Genomic DNA, 24,195 nt, shown 5'->3' on the forward strand with positions numbered 1-24,195 from the left:
AATAGACACTGATACAAACACACTGGGCATCATTCTATTACCTCATCATCCATGTGCTCCTTAAAATTGATCACTAGTGACTTCCTCTCTTCTCCCTTTCCTTGTCCTTACTTAATTCCTTTCCTGAATGACTTATCTTAGTACCAAGCTTTGTCCTCCTTCCCAAGTAGCCCAGTATGAAGAAAACATGAGGGAGACTCATTTAGTAGTGGGGAAAGTAACTACTGGGTGAAAATGACATTGAAGTTTTCCCAACGTCAGCAACACTGCTCAGACTACTACTCCGATAGTTAATCAAGCTGGACTTCTAATGTTAGAGACTGAGTTTTTTTGTCCCCCAGTATGTACTTTCTCTTCTATAATAACAATGAAAATACAGACCACCCAATTTAAAAGTGGGCAAAGAGCTTGAATAGATAATTTCTTCAAGGCAGATATACAAATGACCAACAAGCAAATGAAAAGATGCTCAACACCTCTAACGTTAGGGAACTGCAGCTCAACACCACAGTGGGATGCCACTGCACACCCATAGATGGCTATGCTTTTGTTTTTAAAGGAAAATAGCAAGTGTTAGGATGTGGAGAAACTGGAATCCTTATACACTGATGGTGGGAATGTAAACAACTCAGTTGCTGTGGAAAACAGTTTGGTAGTTCCTCAAAAAGTTAAATATAGAATTACCGTAAGACCCAGCAATTCCACTCCCAGATATATACTCCAAAAAACTGAAAACAAGTACTGAAGTGCATGGACATACGTGTTCATAGCAGCATTATTCACAATTGCAAGGTGGAGACAGTTCAAATGCCCACAGTTGGATAAATGGATAAACACTGGTGGTGCATACATACAATAGAATATTACTCAGGAATAAAATGGAATGAACCACCGACACAGGCTACAACATGATGAACCTCAAAAACATTAAGCTAAGTGAAAGAAGTCAGATACGAAAAGGTCACATATTACATGATTCCATTTGTAGGGGCTATCCAGAATAAATAAATCCAGAGAGACAGAAAGTAGATCAGTGGTTGCCTGGGGCCTGGGTGGGGATAGGGGAATGAGGAGTGACAGCTTAATGGGTATGCAGTTTCCTTTTGGGTTGATTAAATGTTTTGGAACTAGACAGAGGTGATGGTTGCACACCACTGTGAATGCACTAAATGCCACTGAATGGTCCATTTAAAATTAAACTGGTTTTATGTCATGTGAATTTCACCTCAGTTGAATTAAAAAACAAAAAGCCATGGAACCCCAAAGCTACGGTAGGGTTGTTTGTTTCCAGAAAGACGCCCAGCAGTGCAGGGGTCTGCTTGGAACAAGAACCTGAGCCAGCTGAGCAGCTAGGCCACTAATGAGCTCCCCTCCTCCCCGGAAGCAAATGTTTCTTCTCCTCCTCCTCACAGCCATTCATTAGGCTCCAACCTGCTACTTGTCAGGTAGCATTAGTTGTACCAGTATCCTGGGGACCGGGGTGCCCTTGCTCTTCCTGGTTCCTTATTTATTATGTTAATGAGAACATAACCAAGGTTCTGAGGCAGAAACTCTGAGATGGATATTTGGGCTCTATTCAATGGGCAGGTGGTCTCCACAGGGTGCTGTGGAAGGACTCCCACCAAGATGTCTGGTTTCAAACCCAACTGTGTCACACAATTGCTCTATATTCTTGAGCAAGTCAGTTCTGAGGCTGAGTTTTCTTACCTTAAAATGAGACTAAACAAAATTTTTCTTAATTAATTTCAATGTGCAGAAACAGATTGCCTTGGCAGCCCCTCACTTACAATCTCTCTGGGTCTGAGCCACCATCATCTTTTCCTTGACAAATGCAATGGCCACCTAACTGATCCCCCTGCGTCTGCCTGTGCCCTCTTCCCAGCATAAGACCGGCTCTTTCATACTTAAGGCAGACCACCACATTCCTCCTTGAAGCGCTCCAGAGAGGCCAGGCACGGTGGCTCAACGCCGGTAATCCCAGCACTTTAGGAGGCAGAGGCAGGCAGATCGCTTGAGGTCAGGAGTTGGAGACCAGCCTGGCCAACATGGTGAAACCCCGTCTCTACTAAAAATACAAAAATTAGCCAGGCATGGTGGTGGGCGCCTGTAATCCCAGAACTCGAGAAGCTGAGGCAGGAGAATCACTTGAACTAGGCGGAGGTTGCAGTGAGCAGAGACTGTGCCACTGCACTCCAGCCTGGGCGACAGGGCCAGACTCCGTTGCAAAAAAAACCAACACCAAACAAACAAAAACCAGCCCTTCCAGAGCTCTCAGCTCACTCAGGGTAAAAGCCAGGTCCTGACACTGGCATTCATGGTCCCACACGAGAGCCTGCCTGCTGCTGCTTCAGTCACACCTCTTACCACCCATGGTCCCTTGCTCACTCCACTCGAAGACCGGAGGTCTTCTTTCTGTTTCTGCCTCAGGGCCTTTGCACTTGCTGTTCTTCCAACCTGAAAGGTTGCTTCTGTACTTAGTTCCTCCAGGTCTTGACACAAATGTCATCTTACCTTAAAGTCTTTTCACCTTGGCAGTTTTTATCCCTCTTTCTTGCTTAGTTTTTGTTTTATATTACATTGCAGTTAACACCATTCCACACATAATACCAAACAATGTCTTCTTTATTTGTTTATTATCTGTCTCCCCCTAAAATGTAAGTTCCCTGAGATTTTTTTTCATTGCTACATCCAAAATGCCTAGAGTCGTTCCTGGAACATAGTAGGTGGTCTATAAACATGAACCAAATGAATGAGTTATTTTGAAGATCAAAGACAATGAATATGACGGTCCTGTACAAATGTACAATGTTTGGTTATTCATATGAAAACGAAGTTTCCTCGATATACCAAAGTCTACACCAGTAGAATTGAATTTGTGATATTTGGAAAAAGCAAATAACAATAAAAATTTTCAGTTGGAAAACTGTTGTGAGCCTCAAAGGATATTTTAGGATCTGACAGAGCCTGTTTCTAGACTCTCATCCCAAATGGCACTGTTCATTCAGCTTCCCAGAACTCATTTCATCAACCTTAACAGAACTGACTTCAGATGAGCAGGTTTCTGACGTGTGTAAGTTGAAGGAGCCTGGGTATTTCATAGCTGGTGTGGGATTGTATGGATATCAAATTGGCTTTTTATTTGCTACTGCAAAATTAAATTAGGAATGAAAGTAATTTGGTTCAATGAAAATAAAAAACTAAACTCAAAGTCGGGAAAAAAGGCCAAATCACACAGAGGTCAGGACTGCCAGGAAGGGTCCTTCTTAAAGTCTTATAAATAGAAGGTAATTTCTAAAATGTCAAGGGTTTCTCGGCTCAATTAAAATTATTTGTAGCACAAATGGCTGAGACCAGGGAGTGCTTTAAACCATGGAAGTGCAGTAACAAGAATACTAAGCAACTAGGTTATTGTTGTTCAGGAGACGTCTTATTTAAATGTTGAAGAATTTCAATCGTGTCAGATGCCAGAAAGAGCCAGTTATAAAGGGAGTGAGGCTGTTGTCCTTCAGGTTCTTTTCCTCCTGCTTTCGCTCAGAAATAGGAAACAGCCAAGAGCCATTTTGTGATCGAAACAACTTCATTTCCCACGTCCATTTGGAAGAAAGAGCCATAACTCAACGAATACACGTTTAGGACAGGTTGGGGAATGGCTGTGATGCCGCAGCCCTGAGCTAAGAGCATATAACTTCTTTCTAAATGTGTTTTGGACTCTGTGCCTGTCATCTACTAAAGGATGAATTTTGCAAATATTACGAACTTATCCATTAGGGAAGTGAAAACAAATATCTGATAGACTCAGCTTTTATCACAGATAAATAGTTCTTTACATAGCAAGCCCAAGAGTGTTTGGCACAGCCTCACAATGGCCAGTGAAGTGTCAATTCAAGCTAGAGGTGTGATCGTTTATTATCAACATAGACTGTCACCACTTATGGCCATAATCGGGAAAACTGCTGCTGATCGATACTGATGGCAATGATGATTACTCTTGCAATAAGCTTAATTAAAATAATGAAGTGCTACTGCATGTGACTTCGCTGTGGCACACGAAGGATGTTGTATAGGTGCCACAAACAAGTCACCAGGCAGCATGGGGTTCATCTTTCAATCCGGACACACCTGGAAAGCCCCAAGGTATTGCGCGTGATTCTTGAGGTCCTCTGCCTTCTCTCCCGGGATCACAGTTCCTCATTCCTCTGCACACATAATTGCTGGAATAAGTGCAATGACAGAGGTCTGCTGGTTACTGGTTTCAGCTGCAAATCCAGCCCAGGAGATGGTCTGTCTCCTCCTGGTCAGTCTTCCCGCAGAGCTACTTATCGAACTCCATGGGGATGGTGATTTAACCTGGGTGCCACAAGTAGCTTCAATCTCCCCCCACCACTGGCAACAAACCCCGTCAAAGGTGAGGGAAACCCTGCGGAGAGAAACGCTTCTGACCTCCTGGAACACTGGCTCAGAAATCTCACCCTCCATTGGCCTACACCATCCAGTTCATTTTTCTTCCCAGAGTTTCTTGCTGCTGACTTTTCCTCTGTTCTTTAGCACCTGGGGTGTAGGGGAGAGGGGAGGAGAAAGAATAAAAACCTTTGAGGGACATTTGAACCACCCAGAAGGCCAGCCTCCAACCCAGCCCTGAGACCATTTCCTATAATTGGTGAGGGCCTTAAAAACACAAACAGCCCTCATCCACGTCGGGAAGATCAAAGGAACATTTACCCACTCACTTAACTCAGAAAAAATAAAACACCAGCGCAAATTGTGGGCTTTTAACTATCTTGCGGGACCAAAAATCTAATCAGAGTGCAGAGGACTATAAACATCTAGGAAGGGAAGCAGACAGTCATTAAAATTTGATTATGGGACTAGCAGCTCTGATAGGACCTTGTAGACTCAGAGAAGAAAAATCCTGGACTGACAGGCCACCTTCCCTGTAGAGGGGTCTGCATGAGAGTGGAGAGAGTGAGTGAACAAAATCAGCCTGGAAAATCTTTCCTTCACATGTGTAAGAATTTGGAGCCACACAGGCCTCTGCAACTTGCCTCCCATTAAGAGAAAAATTGGCCTCTGCAGTTCATGGATTTTTTTTTTTTTTCCTATCAGCTTGCTCGTGAAACATTCATCATATGTCCATCACAGGAAAATGCAAACCTTCACAGAGCTTACCATAGCGACATCTCTGGTTACTGGGAACTGGGATTTGTTTCATTCATTCATTCACTCAGGCATTCAGCAAATATGTATTGAGCATCTGCTTTGTGCCAAGCTCTGTTCTGGGTGCTGAGGATGTAACACTATGCAGAACAAAGATCCTTGCTCTGATGGATCTGAGGAAGTGCTTCCTGGACAAACTGGGATTGGAATCAGAAGAAATATCAGGCAAGTTATTAAAAGGAAAGAGGGACAGGAATGGCATTTCTGGAGGGCCACCCTGTGACCAGCACAATGCTTGTGGCTTCTGGGTGTTCTCGCTTTAATAGTGCTAACCAGGAGTGGTGGCTCATGCCTGTAATCCCAGCACTTTGGGAGGCCAAGGTGGGCGGATCACTTGAGGTCAGGAGTTCCAGACCAGCCTGGCCAACATGATGAAACCTCATCTCTACTAAAAATACAAAAAATTAGCTGGGCTTAGTAGCCTACACCTGTCATCCCAGCTACTCGGGAGGCTGAGGCTGGAGAATCGCTTGAACTGGGAGGCAGAGGTTGTGGTGAGTCGAGATCATGCCACTGCACTCCAGCCTGGGCAACAGAGCAAGACTCCATCTCAAAAAAAAAAAAAATAGTGCCTCTGTTGACACTCACCTGATTGCAACAAGTTAATGCAGTTAATGTCAAAATTGCGGAGGTCAGAACCTCAGGCTGTTTGTCACCCCAACTCTAAAGTGCTCTCTGGAGTCTAAATGACTTCAAGAAGTCACTCTTGGATGAAGATCTTGCCTGCAGCAAAGTAAAACCATACATTTTCAGGGACCCACATCTAGTCTATTAATTAGTCCGTTAATTGTATCACCCTTGGTACTATTAACATCCTGGATTGAACAGTCCTCTGCTGTGGGGGGCTGTCCTGTGCATTGCAGGGTATGTAGCAGCCTCCCTGGCCTCTACCCATTAGATGCCAGTAGCATCACCCCAGCTGTGACAACCAAAAATGTACGTCTCCAGACGTTGCCCTAGATGACAGAATCACCATGGATTCTTGTTATTGTTGTTGTTTTGTTTTTTGAGACGGAGTCTTGCTGTATTGCCCAGGCTGGAATGCACTGGCATGGTTTCGACTCACTGCAACCTCCACATCCCAGGTTCAGGAGATTCTCCTGTCTCAGCCTCCCGAGTAGCTGGGATTACAGGCACATACCACCATGCCCGGCTAATTTTTGTATTTTTAGTAGAGACGGGGTTTCACCATGTTGGCTAGACTGGTCTCAAACTCCTGACCTCATGATCTGCCCGCCTCGGCCTCCCAAAGTGCTGGGATTACAGGCGTGAGCCACCGTGCCTGGCCTAAAATCACCATGTTGAGAACCAGTGACCTCATGTGCACTGAATTAACCTTAAATACATGTGTTTAAGAGAAACTCACAGAAACCTCAGCACTCATTAAGCACCACTCATTCAGCCACTTGTTGTGGAGTCACTCCTGTGTGCCAGGACAGGATGACGAGACTCTAGGTGAGATCTAGCTGTCTCCCACCCCCTGGCCCATAACGAGACCCTCCTTGGCTTCCTTGCCACCAGCCTGCTGCCTGCCACAGCCTCTCCATCATCTACACCATTTCTGTAAAGAGATCTGAACTATCACTCCTCTCTTTAAGACCCTCAACAGCTTTAGAGGATAAAATCCCAATGCCTGTTAGGATACTCCAGACCGTTCACCATCTGGCCTCAGTCACCTGGGTAGCCCCCTCTACCCCAGTCTCTGACTGAATGGTCTAGTCCCCTCCACCTTCTCTCTCTGTGCCCCAAATGGGATCATGCCCCCTCTGCCCTGACCACACCCCTGTCTCCACCCCTGCTTTGGCTCCAATTCCTCACTTTGTAAAAATTAATTTTTGTGGGTACATAGTAGGTATATATATTCATGGGGTACGTGAGATGTTTTGATACAGGCATGCAGTGTGTAATAATCACATCAGAGTAAATGGGGTATTCATCACCTCAAGGATTTATACTTTGTGTTATAAACAATCCAATTATACTCTTTTAGTTATTTTTAAATGTACAATTAAATTATTATTGACTATAGCCACCCTGTTGTACTATCAAATACTAGGCCTTATTCATTCTATTTTATGTACCCATTAACCATCCCCACCTCCCCCTCAACCCTCCTCTATCCTTTCCAGCCTCTAGTAGCTGGAAAGGATGAAAGGATGTTTCATTCTCAATCTCCATGGGTTCAATTGATTTGATTTTTAAATCCCACAAATAAGTGAGAACTTGTGATGATTGTCTTTCTGTGCCTGGCTTTTTTCACTTAACGTAATGACCTCCAGTTCCGTCCAAGTTGTTGCGAATGACAGGATCTCATTCTTTTTTTATGGCTGAATAGTACTCCATTCTGCATGTATCACATTTTCTTTCTCCATCTGCTGATGGACACTTAGGTTGCTTCCAAATCTTGGCTATTGTGCAGTTCCTCACCTTTAAGCCACAGAGGCTCATGAGCCTTTAAAGCTTAGATGCAATTCCAACTCTTCAGCTAAGTCTTTCTCAACATTCCTTTCAAGCCTTTAAAAACAAATAGCTTCTGGAACTATATCCCCATAGTACCCCATCCACACATCTGCTGTGCATTGTGCCTCAGCTGACCTGTCCTTTCATCAGCAAGTGTGTGCTGAGGACCTACTGTGTGCCAGGCACTCTTCTAGACCCCGGGAGAGAGAGGTGAACAAATCCGGCAAAATCTGCCTTTGCCAAGCTTACACTCTAGATAGGGAGCTAGAAAAGAAAATAAATGACCAAACATAGTCAGAGGGTCATGGTGCCTGGTACTCGGTTTTGGGAATAGAAATGAGCTAGGTCCAATCCCTGCCTTCAAGGAGCTTATGGTCCTGGGGATGGGGATAGAGGGGAGCATGAAATGAGGGAGTAGAAGTAGGGGGTTATGGGAAGAGGAGGAAGGAGCATCTAAATACTGGGCCTAAGTGTGAGGAATCCCCAAAGTCATGGAGAGGTCAATGAGCAATGGCCAGAAACCACAGGGAAGGCTGGTTTAGAAACTACTGGAGAACCTTCTGAGAGGGTCAGGACATTGACAAGGTAGAATGCATTCTAGGGAGGCCCAGCCTGAGAGGGAAGAAGAAGAGACAGTTTCCAGAAATGCTTAGATGGAATCCCCATCCAAATTTACCTCAGTCCAGAATTTTCCCCTTTGCTTCAAGGCTACTTGATGATAGCGGTCAAGACAGAACTGGAAGCCCTAAGGTCACATCCCTGATTCATATCCTGTGCCTGAAACCCTGCTACATCCTGAATTCCTGTGCTCCTCAGGTAAGACTTCCTGGTGGAGATGGAGCTAAAGAAACTAAAAAACACTCCCACCCTTATTAGGACAGACTTCATTTGCACATAAGGTCAGACAAATTTCCATAATGCCACCTGCTATGGACTGAACATATTCCGGCAAAATTCATGTGTTGAAAACTACTCCCCAATGTAATGGTATTAGATGAGGTTTGGGGAGGTGATTTGATCATGAAGGTGGACCCCTCAAGAATGGGATTAGAGCCCTTACAAGTGGCCAAAGCAACCAGAGTGTTCCTTTTCCATGCGAGGACATGGCAAGAAGGTCCCACCCAGAAGCCATAAGCAAGCCCTCACCAGACACTCAATCTGCCTTCATTGTGGACTTCAAGGTCTGTGGGAACTGTGAGAAATAAATTTCTGTTGTATATAAGCCACTCAGCATATATAATTTTATTTTAGCAGTCAGGTCAAATGGGCTAGATACTATGCTTGAGGGGACCTCCAGGAATAGATAAAGGCTGTGCCCCATGTCTCCTGCAAAGCAAGAGGTACACTAGAATATCTAAAATAAAAAGCCAAAATTCATCCCAAGAAGTTGACATTAAATTGTCATTAAGACCCTGTGGGTCTTTACTTGCCCTGTTTTCCACGGTTTGTCTGAATTCTCTCCCACCTTCTTACCATGCTAAGACTGCAGGGGTGTGTTGACTTTCGTTGCCTTGAAATAGTTAATCTTTGCAACCAAGGTTCCAAATGGGAGGTTTAAACTGGGAATCGGCTCCCTCTGTGTGTAGGTCATTTAAGAGCTCAATCTCATCTTTGAAATATAGATTAACCAGGAGAGTATGAGTTCAGCATTTCTCTATAATGTTGTTTCATTGATCCTGCGGGCCAACTGGACATGGCTTCAGACGGATACCTAAAAATTAGTTTTAAAACTTTCCCATCTTTTAATATTTTATAACCTGTCAGAAAATCAATTATGGACTCTGCCCCCTTTCAACGCTTGGTTTCATAGGAGCTGACGTTTAACCAAAGCAAGGTTCTTTCCTCTCCTTTACAAAAAGCAATGGACAAGTTTAGAGTAAATGATGACTTCATGGAAATTCGTGGATTTGTAAAGATTTAGAGATGAATTGAATAGCTTTGACCTGCCATATCCACAGCTTGGGTTTCTCTCTCTCCCGAGCAATAGCCAGCGAATGGTTTCTCTAAACGCTGGGAAAGATCAGGGATCCAGAGGTCAGTATTGTGGGAACCCAACCATAATTTAAATTTGTCAAATATCTTGATATAGTTCTTCAAGCCCAGTGAATCACAAAGGGCCTTTCTCCAAAACCTGTCCTTCCTCTTATGCACACACATGCACATGGAGCACAATCTTTCAGGTTAATTTTTTTTTTTCATTTTTTAGTTTAGAAGGATTTAAGGGACGAATAAAGATTAGGAGATATGCCAGAGCGATTTTTATGTTTTCTTTTTCTATATTTCATAAAGTTTCTAGTATGAACATATATTAATTTTGTAAGAGAAAATAAAGTTAAAAAAAAGAACCTAGGTAAAGTCTAACTAACATAACGCTAAGAATCCATGTTGAAAGAAAGTGGAATTAATTTTAGGTTAACAATAAAAATTTCAACTTCCATAGCATGCATACTCTAGTCACTTCTGAATGGCCATATTCATCAAAGTGAACTGTAGTTTGTCCCATGAAAATAGGTAGAAGTCAGGAACCATGGTGCACATCTACAGTCCCAGCTACTTAAGAAGCTGAGTCTGGAGGATCCCTCAAGCCCAAGAGTTCAAGGCTGCAGCGAGCCATGATCGTGCCACTGAACTTCCGCCTGGGCTACAAAGGGAAACCCTGTCTCTATTAAAAAAAGAAAAAAGAAAAGAAAGAAAGACAATAGGTAGATTAAGCATTCATGTTTAAGAAATGGGTGAGGAAGAAAGAGAGAGAGAGAGGAAAGGAAGGAAGACAAGAGGGAGGAGAAAGATAAATCCTGGCCAGGATGAAAGGGGAGAAAAAGAAGGGGAGTTGTAGAATGAAAAAGGAAGGTGGATCGAGTCAGATGCTATTGAACTGATAAAGTGTTCGGTTCTGTTGGTGGAATTCCAGCTGGCCTCACACCCATGTTTATTGCAGTAGGTAGCAGCAGCAGTATAATACCTCTCATCCCTGGTAGTACCCATGGCACAACTGCACATTATGCTGTAAATGGATGCAGAACACTTGCTATCTTTATTAGGCTGACATTTAATAACTAGAAAAGGCCTAGGAGAGAGATACCCATGAGATCCTGCCTTTGGTATGTTGGCCACAGCTCCCAGAATGGGGATGCCGGTTACTTGCCTCTCTTTATGCTTTTGAACAAACTAGCCACCAGCTGGGCTTTCCAGATCTCTCAGTGGTTAAAGAGCTGGGGGAAGTCTTGGGAAGAAGGTGGTATGTTTAGCCTGGGGCACAGGGGAAGTAACATGGCTGCTGGTAGTGGGCGCAGTGGTGGGGGAAGCCTTACATGGATTACAGTGAAATGGAGTTTACCTAACAAATTAACAAATAATATGTTCAATTTCTGCTTTCTGCCTACCTGCCTGGTTGGTTCTGAGAACTCAAGTTAGTTCTTCCTTATTTCATTTGCCAAATTGGACGAGTCCTTGAAATGCATCACTGGCAACTCAGCCCAGTTTGTTTCTTCTACCAAATGCAAGGAACCAAAACATTTTCTTTTCTTATTCCCATTTGGCAATGACATTTTTACTTTGGATAGTGGGACGTGTCTAAACATCCTCCTACTTACTAGTTACGAAGGTACCATAACGTAGGCCTCAATCTCAAATCCACCTCCCACATGCAGTGGAAATTTGGGCAAATTAATTTACCTCTCACTACCTTAGTTTCCTAACCTCTAAAATGCAGAGGGTAACAACAGTACCTCCCTCATGGACTTGTTGCAAGGATTGCCCATGTTCACGAATGTAAAGCATTTTGAACAGTGCCCAGTGTGAGTTTAATGCTCTGTGTTCACTGTGATCATTTCAATCATCCACACATATTTTTGAGTCCCTGTTATGTGCCAGGCACCTTCCTGAACACCAGGAATAGAAAAGTGAGGATGTCTTTGGAGCTTATATTCCAGTGGAGCAATTGAGTCATAACAAAATTAAAAATAATGACCACTAATACTTACTGGGATTATAATATGCATAGCCTTACATGATCTTCCTAATAATCCTAAGAGGTAAGTAAGAGTATTATTTCATAGGAGAGGAATCCACAGGCTTAAAGGGGTTTGATAACCTGATCACACAACACAGCTGCTAAGTTGCTCACCCCAGAGCTGGAATGGGACAATGTGGTTCCCAAGTTTTCAGTCTTAACCGTGTCTTTCACTTTCATGGAATTGGGCTATTTTCAACTAACAACCATGGTTCTAGGAAACAACACAACCACTTTGTCCCTTTATGTTATTCTTAAAGAATCATTGCCCTGTCTCCCATTTCTTTTATGCCAGGCACTGAGTTTTTGGTAGCCATTCACTGAACATTATCAAATTTAACCACGCAGTGTAAAGGATTTTACCTGCAGGTCAGAGGAACAGCTCAGCATTTGGAAGAACATTTAACACTGTACAGCGTTGGCCTTCATGCTGGGAGACAAGCGCATATCTCAAGGCCTACCCTGAGCCAATCACTGGAGAATGGTTTAATTGGTTAATCATATAAATTACAATCACTTAATCATTTTAAGCACCATCAGCCAATTAGCTCAGAATTATGGGCTCTGAGGTAACAGTTATGCAAATGTTTGTTCCACTGCAGGCTATTAACAGCCATATTTTCTCTATCAAGATGACAGAGACTGATGGGTGGGGGAAGAAAAGGAAAGAGAGCATTTGTTTAGTTTAAACTTCTTCCCTGTTGGGTTATAATGAAGCGTTCAGTGGGGAGGAGCGCCACGTCCGGTGATTTCTGTATCCTACTCAGTGTGAGTCTCCGAGTGGATTGGAGGGAGGCCCCTGAGCAAAGAACTGCAAGGAATGGCTTCGAAACTGCTGAATCAAGACTGTGCAGGAGTTTAGCCTACTATTGCTGCCAAGTGCTGGCTTTGTTGACCACCTGGTGTGCTCAGCCATGATACAGATAAATTGAGGACTGGCTGGGCATGGTGGGTCACACTTGTAATCCCAGCACTTTGGGAGGCTGAGGCTGGTGGATCACTTGAGCCCAGGAATTTGAGACTAGTCTGGGCAACATGGCAAAACCCCATCTCTACAAAAAAAAAAAAAAAAAAAAAAAAAAAAAAAAAAAAAAGGCTGGCCATGGTGGCACACACCTGTAGTCCTAGCTACTCGGGAGGTTGAGATAGGAATATAGATTGAGCCCAGGAGGTCTAGGCTGCAGTGAGCTGTGATTGCGCCACTGTACTCTAGCCTGGGCAATAGCGCAAGACCCTGTCAAAAAAAAAAAAAAAAAAGAGAGAAAAGGAAAGAAACTGAGAACCAAAATGGGGACATGACTTTTGTGGCTGCCTTTTCTCCACCAAGCAACAAAGAGTGTCCACTAATTATGCAGGAGAATTAGATCAAGTTCAGACAGAGCGTCCCCATCTACAATAACCATTACTATATACTAACAATGAAGAAAATAAAACAGCTCTGGAAAGCAAGGTGAGTCATCAGCCGACCAGAAACTGTGAACACCTGAACGGTTGCCAATGTGGGTGTAGAGGACCTGTGTGTGCTCATCAGTCCCTGGTTTAGGGCCTGGCACATGGTAGCTTCCCAGTAAACTCTTGCGGATGAATTAATGACTAGTGGCCAAATGTGAACCTAAGAAGCAGGGAAATGGAGGAGCACTCATCTGTTTGATGTGGCTGAGCTCTGCCAGCATGCCTGTGCGAGTGTGTGTAAGACAGTTGGCCCCTGCAATGCAGTCTTTGCTAGCTTCTGCCTCCAGCAGCGCCTAGTATAACCGAGCTTTCTGTTGGATGGTCAGTTGAGTAGACTGGCTCATTTGCTAGCCTGCGATTGTAATATTTGCAAGCACTGTGATGGTAAGGAATATAAGAACTTCAAAGATAGAATTACTTTTGTCAGGAATGTGCAGGAAGCGACACGGTTTTGTGGTTCCCAGTCACTTTGTGACCACGGCACTGTGGTCTTCAGACTTCACCTGACTTGACTGATTAAAGTTGCGGTGGGACTGCTCCCAGCCTCCTACCATTTCTCAAACACGCATGCGCGCACATGCAATGTATTTGTTACAAAACTTCATGCATTCATTAAATAATACATACTGGATTTCTATGTGCCAGAGATCATGCAAGGGGCCAGGAAAAAACTGCACAGAACACATAGCACTTGCCATGTGATGGCAAAGTATGGTCAAGTGCAGAGAGGAGAGGGAGACTCCTAAAGGCTGACATAATCAAGGAGAACTTTACAGAGGAGGTGGGGATTGATCTAGGGAGAAATTAGACAAAGAGATGAAAGTAGGGAACTTCATTGCACTTGTAATGTTGACCTAGACATAAAGCTTCAGGGAGAAACTTCAGGGAGAAAGTTTTCCAAATTAGGAGTTCTAATTTCCTTAAGGAAGTAACTGGTCTTGTTTTATCTTGTTTACACATGTCCTGGAGGTGCCTTGCCCGCAGGCGGCAGGAAAGGGTTCCTGGTAACTCCCTGTCTGACCTAAGCCAAAGGCATTTCTCCCTCTCTGGTCTTGCTTTTTCTTCTTTGAACAGAGAAAAATGATACTGACCTACTGTTGTGAGGGAAAACTGATACAAATATGACAACACACTTCAGAGAGTGAGGTGCTCTTAGGAAAAAAAAAAGCGTAACAATGAGTATGCTGAGACATAGAAAACAATGGGTGGAAATTGAAAATTGGACCAAAATGATATAAAGAGGTTTTAAAGATTTTCTTCCTTCAGCATTTACAACACTCTATTATTGACTGTAGATTTTTTCTTGCACTTAATTAGTCAAAAACCAGGTGAACACTCTCTAAAATCCTTGTACAGGTCAGAAACTAGCAGAGTCCATATTCCTAAGGACCAAGCTATTGAGCCACTCCCGTGTTTGATTGCTTCCCTTTTAGTTTTCATGCCCACTCAGCTTGCACTGTGTTTATTTGCCCTTGAAAGTATGAAGTCATTTTGTTTGTCTCTGGGGATTCCTCACACTCCCCACCCCTGGCACTGCCTATGCCCCAAAATAGGTTCCTAACTTCCTGGGGGACGTGTTTAATGAGGATGCCTTGGCAAGACAACTCCCTTAAGAGATATTATAACATCAGAGCTGAGTCTGACTCCAGCCCCGATGGGATGTGGTCAGCCCACATGTCCAATGAGTTCCAATTCCTCCCATCTTTCGTAGTTCAGGATGGAGTTGAAACTCACCCTGGGAGTTCCCTATACTCTAAGTCTGGCATGGTTTATATAGCATAGAATAGTTTGTATCTTGGAGTTTCCCCAGAAGTAGACCCAGAGACAAGGGTTCAAATGCAAATGGTTTCTTTGGGCAGGGAAGGGAGCATCAGCAGGGGAGAGGGGAAACGGGACAGGGGAGGCAGCCAGTAAAAGGTGCGTTGAGTAAGCCAGCTGCCCCAGTGGGCAGCTGGAGCCAAGTCTAGGAAATGGGCTAGGACATAGCCCATAATTAGACCTCCAGAGGTGAGCACACTGGGACATTTAGACACCAACTCCTGTCAGTCATTGGTTGAAGGCATTGAGGAGGGGTTGTTAATTCCGAGGAGAGGTACTGGCAGCTGAAAGTCATCTGTATTTTGGGGAGCACCCAGAAATGGTGGGGTCTGAGGGATGTGGATGGGACACGAAGAGTATCTGTTAGGATTTGCATCATAACATTTATACTTTATTGACCAAAGGTCCAAGTTCAGGGACATAGTAGCAGACTTCTGGCACAATTACAAGCTTAAAACATGATCGCAAATTTACACCAGGAGCCAGAGGATGACAAAAACAGCCCTTCGTTTCCCCTTTGGATCATTTATCATAGGAGGCTGGGCCCACCCACCCAGACCCTGGAGGGGAGGCTTGTTTGGTGGTTTCATTCCTCTTGCTGAAGATTGGCGTCCACTTGGCCATATGTCCGGGTCTCAGCCAATGAAACTTGAGAGAAAGTTGAGGGTGGATGTGCGAGGCATCTGGAAAACAATGTTCTTGCTCATAAGAGAGATAACTGGATGAGAGCATCCCTCTTTTTTGCTAGACATCTTACAGTCGGCTTCTGATGCCTGGAACTTCTGCACCCACTTTGCCATCGTGTGGGATAATCACATCCAGAGGGCAGGATAATAGAAAGATGGAAAACGGGAAACCCTTGGGTCCCTGTGAGCCTCTGAATTGCAATCCTGGAGGCACCCGCCTTTGGACTTCTTGTTCTTTTAGTTCCAGACACTTTTGGTTAGGTTTCTGTCAGTTTAAGACACTTTTATATTCCTTGTGCCTAAAAGCATCCTAAATAATACAATGTCAGGTAACTGCCTGACTGGTGAGGAGAACCCTTACTATATATGAAAGCAAGTGAGTGTGGGACCGCATGGATAGAGTGAGTCAGGCTGGAAGCCTGCTCTCAGCTTGTGTGTGGCTGTTTCAGTCAGCTTGGACTGCCACAGCATAATACCACAGACTGGGTGGCTTGAACAATGGTAACTTATTTTCTTACAGTTTTGGAGGCTGGAAGTCCATGCTCAGCGTGTCAGCAGGGCAAGTTTCTGGTCAGGCCTTTCTTCCTGGATTTCAGAGGGCCACCTTCTCCCTGTGTCCTCACATGGCCTTTCCTCTGTGCCTGTTTTCCTGCACAAAGCACTTCTGCATGACAGTATGACATTTGTCTTGAGGAAAAGGACTGGTTGAATTGATGAAATTGGAGATAACAGTAATGGATATAATTTTTAAATATCCTATAATAAAATGTTGAAAGTATATTTTCCACATGACCAATGTATGATGTTTCGAAATTGTGTGTGGGTAAGTGATCTCATCAAAGTGAAAGAGATACCAATATATTGTAATGTAACAGAGTATGAAAAGTTCATTGATAATGGTTTTAGATTCCACATTGCAACTAACAAGAAAGTGCTACTTTTCAAGTTTTGGTGTAATATCAAAGAAGAATTATCTGGAATTATCTGAAAAGCTAGTAATATTTGTGTAAGACCGGATTTTCTTTATATATGTCAACCAAAGCAACAAAACATATTGCAACAGACTAAATTTAGAAGATATGAAAATTGAACTGACTTCTACTTATTCAGACATCAAATAGATTGGCAAAAATAATTAATGTTATACTTCTCACTACTTTTTTTGTTTTAGAAACTTTTTTTTAAATTATATTATTTTAAAAACATAAAATTATATTATTTCTGTTGATGTGAAATAGGTTTATTATTGTTGTTTGTAAAGGAATTACTAGATACATACTTTCTTAAATCTTAAGATAAAATATGGTAAATATCGATAAATATAGCCTATCTAAACAAAAACTTTTCAGAGTTCATGATAATTTTTTAAGCCAGTAAAGAGATCCTGAAACTAGAAAGTTTGAGCATCACTGACATAAATTAATGAAAACCATCTGAATAGATAGCTCTGCCAGGGTTCTCAGTTGCAAACAACAGAAACCCCTCTAGCTAGCCAGTTCAAGCAGAAAAGAAATTTATTTAAGGATGTTAGTTAGCTCCCCAAAGCTCGATGTCTCCTCCAGCACCTTTCTAGAGGAGTTCTTACAGAACTGTCTTCCACATCAGAGCCTTGTGGGGGAACCTCCCACAGTGGCAGACACAGGCTCGGAGCTCCTAGAAAAGCAAGAGACTAGAAAAGTAAGTTCTAGCCGGGTGCAGTGGCTCAAGCCTGTAATCCTAGCACTTTGGGAGGCCGAGACGGGCGGATCACGAGGTCAGGAGATCGAGACCATCCTGGCTAACACGGTGAAACCCCGTCTCTACTAAAAATACAAAAAATTAGCCGGGCGAGGTGGTGGGCGCCTGTAGTCCCAGCTACACGGGAGGCTGAGGCAGGAGAATGGCATAAACCCGGGAGGCGAAGCTTGCAGTGAGCTGAGATCCGGCCACTGCACTCCAGCCTGGGCGACAGAGCAAGACTCCGTCTCAAAAAAAAAAAAAAAAAAAAAGAAAGTTCTGATGGCATCTCGGGGAAGTGTGGGAATTTCACAATGTGTGAAATTCCCCAGACATAGGAAGGCTGTGCAAAAGATTGCTGGGCAGGCAGAAATGTCCACTAGAGTATTATTAATAGTCCTGTTTTTTTCGGGGCAAAACCAAGGTTGAGGTGAGAGCTGTAAGGGAAGGAAGAAGCCATCATTTAAACTCAATTATTGATGCTGGATCCACTTCTGAACCAATGCGTGGAGCCCAGAAATTCTTTAAGCTCCAAGACAGCTTCACTGCAGTTCATCCCGTAGGGGTCTCAGAGATTCCAGGGCTCAGGGAGAAGGACGATGTATTTTTTTAGATATATTTTTTATTTTCCTTATGATAACAAAAGTGAACATGTAATCCTGATAAATAACCCTCATTACCCCATCATGCAGTGATAAATACTCATAACATTTTGATGTATTTCCCTCCAGATATTTTACATTTGTTATTTTAAACAAAAATGAGTTCATGGCTGTATGTGTTATTTTTAACTCCTGAGGCTTATATATCAGGATTATCTTTGCATGTTATTAAATATTAATATTTAATATTCTTAATTTAGTGACTATATAGTAGTCTACTGAATGGAGGAACACAGTTTATTAAATGGTGATACATTGCTCTAAAATATATCCCATAATACTTCTATTTCAGTGGCTCTCCACTTTTTTTTTGTTTTGTTTTGTTTTTTGAGGCAGAGTCTCGCTTTGTCACCGAGGCTGGAGTGCGATGGTGTGATCTTGGCTCACTGCAACCTCCGCTTCCCGGGTTCAAGCAATTCAGTTATCCTGCCTCAGCCTCCCAAGTAGCTGGGATTACAGGTGCCCACAACCACACCAAGCTGATTTTTGTATTTTTAGTAGAGACGGGGTTTCACCATGTTGGCCAGGCTGGTCTCGAACTCCTGACCTTGGGTGATCCACCCGCCTCGGCCTCCCAAAGTGCTGGGATTACAGGCCTGAGCCACTGTGCCTGGCCAGCTCTCTGCTTCTAAGACTAAAGACATTAAACTCAATTTTTACTACATTCCTAATTTATAAAGCTAATCCTTTTCTTATATCCACAGTGCCTAGCATATAGTAGACAATCCAAAAATACTTGATGAGTGATGAAAAGAGTAACACACATTCAGCATGAAAAATATAGTGGATCAATTCAAGCCTCATGTTTCAGAGTTTCAAGATTTGTAATTTAATGTGGAAAAAAGGAAAGGACATTTGGAAGTAAATTTTTCCTGTCTTGTGGTTGTCAGACACCCAACTGTTACAGAAGGAATACCGTGAGATAGCACAACTGAGAGTGGTCTGCATTCTGCAGGAAACACAACTGGCACAGGCAGTGAGTCTTAAAGCCATGAAGCTGGGAAGCATTAAAAGCACGAAAGAGCCATTCTAATCTCCTGACTTAGACTTTTAATACAACTGAGATGTGGCATTGCTGCCAATAAGAATAATGACTGAAAATCATGCCTCTGTCCATTCTTACAGGTAGAGAGTGAGAGACAGAGAGAGAAACAACTGAGGAAGAATGGATGAACAGAAAAATAATGGAGATATCTTAATTTTTAGCCAAAAGCGGTTAAGTTTCCAGCAACCAATAACCAAAAGATCCTATTCACCTTTGGTTCGAAGAGCAGTTCTTAGGCTAGTTTATTGCATACCCAGGCAGATAAGTTCCATGAGGACAGACACTGGGGCGCCTTTGTTGTCACTGTGCCCCTAGTGCCTACAACAATACTAGGCATGCCCACAAAAATTAAAAATTAAAAAAAAAATTTAAAAAGTAATAAAAATACACACAAAAATTACTGGGCACATCACAGGCACTTAGGAAACACCAGTCAAAGGAATGAATGAAAGAGACTTCCTTGCTTTCTTGTATACTCCAGCCACTCTACATTCTTCCATAGCCCCAACACTTTCATAGGTGTGTACCTTTGCATATAAACCACTCATTTTAATACAACAAATAACAACTGAGCTCCCACTAACTGTTCTGAGCGTGGGAGATACGTGGACAAATGGACACAGAACCTGCTCTTGAGGAACTCTTGACTGATCAGTGTGTTTGCCAGTGCTTCCTAGACTTTAATGTGCATAGGAGTGCCCTGGGGATCTTGTTAAATGTGCATTCTGCTTCAGTAGGTCTGGGGCAGGGCTTGAGACCCTGCATTTTGAAGAAGCTTCCAGGTGAGGCTGATGTGCTAGGAGGCACATTGAGGACAAAGTATTCCAGCACTTCTGATTATAGTATGACAACTGGAGGATGGTTCTAGCAACAGATACTCATAGCCTGATTCCCTTACCACATATAGACTTAGCTCTGGTCTTTTTAACCCAAGAGTTGTTTGAGGCCCAGAGTGTGTATACCTCCCAGCACAGTTGGCCAGAGGGCAGGCAGGATTACCTTACCGTTCTTCCGAGGTGTGAAAGAGACATGCTGGATACAGCCTGGATGCTGACAGCAGGTGAGGAACTCACATGTCTTGCATCAGTCATAGAATCAGGGTTTCTTTCTTTTTACCACTGGAGACAGTTGAGCACATTCTCATTGTCACATCTCATTGAAATATTTCATAAATCTGCAGGGTAATCATTTAAAATTTAAGTCATTTCCTTCTAAAAAGTGTTCAGAGAGGATGTGAAACTTAGCAAAATGCAAAGACTTTTTTTTCCACATCATAAATGTGCTTCCTCAGCAACTAATAACTTTCAAATGATCTGTCACACTTTGCATAATTAAATCACAGTCTCAGTGGCAGCAAATCACTGCAGGGACAGTAAGAAAACACTAAGGGAAGATAGAATATGAAGGGGAGAAACTTTCTTGGTTAGTACATTTTTCTTACATCAGGCTAAATACTCCACACCAGTCAGTGAAGGTGGAGGAAAATTATTTATTTATTTATTTATTTATTTATTTATTTATTTACTGAGACAGGGTTTTGCTCTGTCACTCAGCTGGAGGGCAGTGGTGTGATCGTGGCTCACTGCAGCCTCCACCTGTCAGGTGCAAGCAATCCTCCCACTGAGCCCACGCCTGGCTAATTTTTGTGTGTTTTGTAGAGATGAGGTTTCACCATGTTACCCAGGCTGGTCTTGAACTCCTGGCATCAAGCAACTGCCCACCTCGGCCTTCCAAAGTGCTGGGATTGCAGGCGTGAGCTACCATGCCTGGCCTAAACTCTCCACTTAGATCACCAATAGAACATTTATAGGGCACCAACTGGGGTGGTTCCTGCCCACAGGAGCTTATAGTCTTACGAACACCAAAAAGTCAAACAGCAAAACAGAGTTCATCAATAGTGTTTCAGCAGAACTGTTCAGATAGTGATATAATTGCAGGTCAGTTATAAAAAGGATCATTTCATGGGGTCATGTGGATTCAAACTTCTCGTGTCCTCTTTCTTAATACCTCAGCCACCCAACAGCACAGGTCTTCATCCGTTAGACCTGCTCTCCCTCTGAGACTTTGAATTCAGAGACAGTTCCCACCATATCCCCGTTACTTCCTGATTTTCCTGTACCCCACTCTCTAAGCTTCACCAGGACTTTGTATATTTTGAGACAAGTATAGTGATTCAGAAGACAGGAACACAGATGCTGGAGCTTGACTGGGTTTGTGTGACCTTGGGGTAAGTCACCTAACAACTCGGTTTCCTCATCTGAAGAATGGGGATCATAATACTAGTTCATAAGGTTGTGGGGGTGATACATGTAAGCACTGTGTAGGGGTTTGCTGTCCTTACCAGTACTCTCCTTATTCTCAGTCATCTCTGACCGTGCGACTTCCCTCCCCTCCCCTCCTGACTGATGATGGTCAGTCGGCCATGCCTGCCTTCACAATGTACAGTCCTGGAGATCCAGAAGTTGGTTTTGTCCATTCCCACAGCTAGGATGCCAAGTGTTATTAGGGGAGAATGAACCCTTCTTGGTGTCTTGGTCAGACTCACTGTGATCCCTGTTCTTTGGAACTGTCGCCAGTACACAGAGATGGGCTGCCAGTGAGCCCTTGTGCCCTGGCTGTAGCTGATTGTCTAGGAGTGAACACGTAGCCTAGGCTGGGCCCATCATTCCATCTCCCAGGAACTTGACATCTGGAATGGAGGCCTTGACTCGATCCTGATCAATGGCAGAACTTGGGAGAAAGAATCTCTGACTTCTTGATGCCAAGTCCCCAAGCACTGCCCTGCCTCCCTCGCTTCTCCTGGCTTCTGCTGAAATACCCCCATGTCTTTCCAATAAATTCCTCTCTCCTCGTATGCTGGCCAGAGTGCACCTCTACCTTTCACAAACCACAGGAACCTCAGCTGAGGCTGCCAAGAAACAATGACAGTGAGGTCTTGCACAGAGCCATACTGTGTGATCTCAGATGACTTGTCCGTCACTACAGCCCAGCACTTACTGAGCATCTCTTTTTGACTCCCTGGGACTTTCGCCACAGCAGCAGTGGTTTAACATTTTCTCCACTCAGGTCTCACCCGACCCTCCTCTACCTCTTCACCTACTCTTTAGGGCAGTGGTTCTCAACCCTGGCTGCACATTGGAATCACCCCCAGGGTGCCTGAAAAATCCAGGTGCCTGGGTCTCAGTGGGTCCTAATGGGGTGGAGACTGGCCTGGGTTATTCTCATGTGTACCCTGGATACAGTCCTCTCCCAGTCAGACTAAGACTATTCTACACAAGCCCCTTCAGCCTTCCCCGCTCCCTCCAACAGTTTTTACTTTCTAAACCCTTTTTTCCTTCCATCTAGGGTTAGAGGATGGCATGCACCTGCACTTTGCCAAGACAAAGCCTAAACTGATGAAGGTGGCCAATCCTATCCCTGTCTTCAATCCCCACCACCACATTCCCTGGGAATCACTGGCCTCTCCTCTGTCCATTTCTTTCCTCAGGCTCCTCAGAGGAGCATTCTGCAGCCTAAAGATTCTATTATGTGCTAAACCAGGTTAGGAAGCACTAAAGAATATATTTATACTCCTGGGCATCACATGATTTAATCATTGTAATTAAGAGTTTTTAATGAGCAGAAAATGTAAATAATAAGAATAAGAATAGAAAACATGTAATAGAGCACTTACTCTCTGTCAGGTACTGTCCTATGCACTTTTCATGTATATCTTACCTGATTCTCCAAGCACCCTGTGAGACAGGAGCTGTTACTGCCACCTTACAGGTAAAGAAACTGAGTTATCGCAAGGCTAAGGAGCTTGCCCAAGGACATATAGCTGGAACGTGATGAAGCTGGGATGCAAGATTATAATAAACATTTAGAAATAGGGCATTGTATTTTATTTAAGAAACATATACATAAATGTTTTGTTTTCAACTTAAATGTTTTTACATATGGTTAACTCCAAGTTTGATTTTTTAAATGGCAATATGGCCAGGATTTTAAAATTAGAGCAGAAATTAAACAGCTGCTGTCCCTTAGACTACAATCACTTATTTCTGTAGTAATAGCCTTTTTCTGAAAAACGAAACGAGAGAGAATGTAGGAGGGTAATTGACAGCATTTTATAGTCAGTGTGGAGGCCAAAAATTATCCAACCTAGTCATGTCATATGCTGATGTTGATTAAATTTAATGCTGAGATTTTTTCAGTAAGTGAAAAAAATTTCAATCTATTTGTTTCAACCTAAGAGAGACCATTTATGGAATTCTTGCTGTTTGTAATTGACCACTGTTAGAGCAGGTACTGTGTCACGCAGCTACCCTCTGTGATGATTATCTGCTTTCCTTAATAAATTACAAGTTACAGTAGCACTCACTAGGAGCACTGTTTGCCGCCCCAGTCTGCATGGGCAGACGGCAGAATCACCAAATGAGCACCAGCAAGGTTGAGATGAGGCCACCTCGTGCCCACCATCATAACCAAGTGACAACAAGCTGAAGCTACCACCTTGGCTACAAAAAGAAATTGACTGCTGCTCAATTAAGCAGAAATGAGACTGTTACTCATGGGGGTGGAGACTGAGAATTGCCTTATCTTGTGCTCAATAGCAATTTGGGTTTTTGGAAGTTATTTTACAGTTGTAATTACAAAGGGAAATGAAGTCCGCTTTTGCAGTGTTACCAGGTGCTCTTCCTTCCATTATAACCTTGATGAATAGCCCCCCAGAGCAAACACACTGGCTGCTCTGCTAACTGGTTTTATTATGCAAGTACGGGATTAAAAGGAACGCTATTCAGTTGAGGCAGCATCTTAAGACCTGGGGACGTCTGTCCCCATGTAAACCTTTTGGCGAATGATATAAACTATCTCTAATAGGCCAACAACATCCTTTTATGCTAAAAAAAACCACATTCTAATCCAGACATTTTATATAAAAATTAGATTTCATGAAATAGAATAAATGTATTGTCATTAGCTCTTCTCTGCCATGGAGTCGCTGGAGACAAATGTGATCATGTGACAAGTTCCAGGTCCTGAGCTGGTGCAAGAGTGGTACAGGCTCCACTTCTAACTTTCTATAGTCAGACCTCAGGGCACACCCTTCGCTTTTCTGTGCTCCACTTTTCCCTCCTGTTAAATGGG

The 24,195-nt window shown here is 43.3% G+C and overlaps 1 long non-coding RNA gene across 1 annotated transcript in view; it reads left to right on the forward strand.

Moving 5' to 3' along the window:
- Positions 1-24,195, forward strand: part of LOC139362826 (uncharacterized) — a 228,188-nt gene that overhangs the window by 48,750 nt on the left and 155,243 nt on the right. The gene's annotated exons all lie outside the window — the stretch shown is intronic.

Source organism: Macaca nemestrina, chromosome 4 (assembly GCF_043159975.1).
Source record: "Macaca nemestrina isolate mMacNem1 chromosome 4, mMacNem.hap1, whole genome shotgun sequence".
Lineage (NCBI taxonomy): Eukaryota > Metazoa > Chordata > Mammalia > Primates > Cercopithecidae > Macaca > Macaca nemestrina.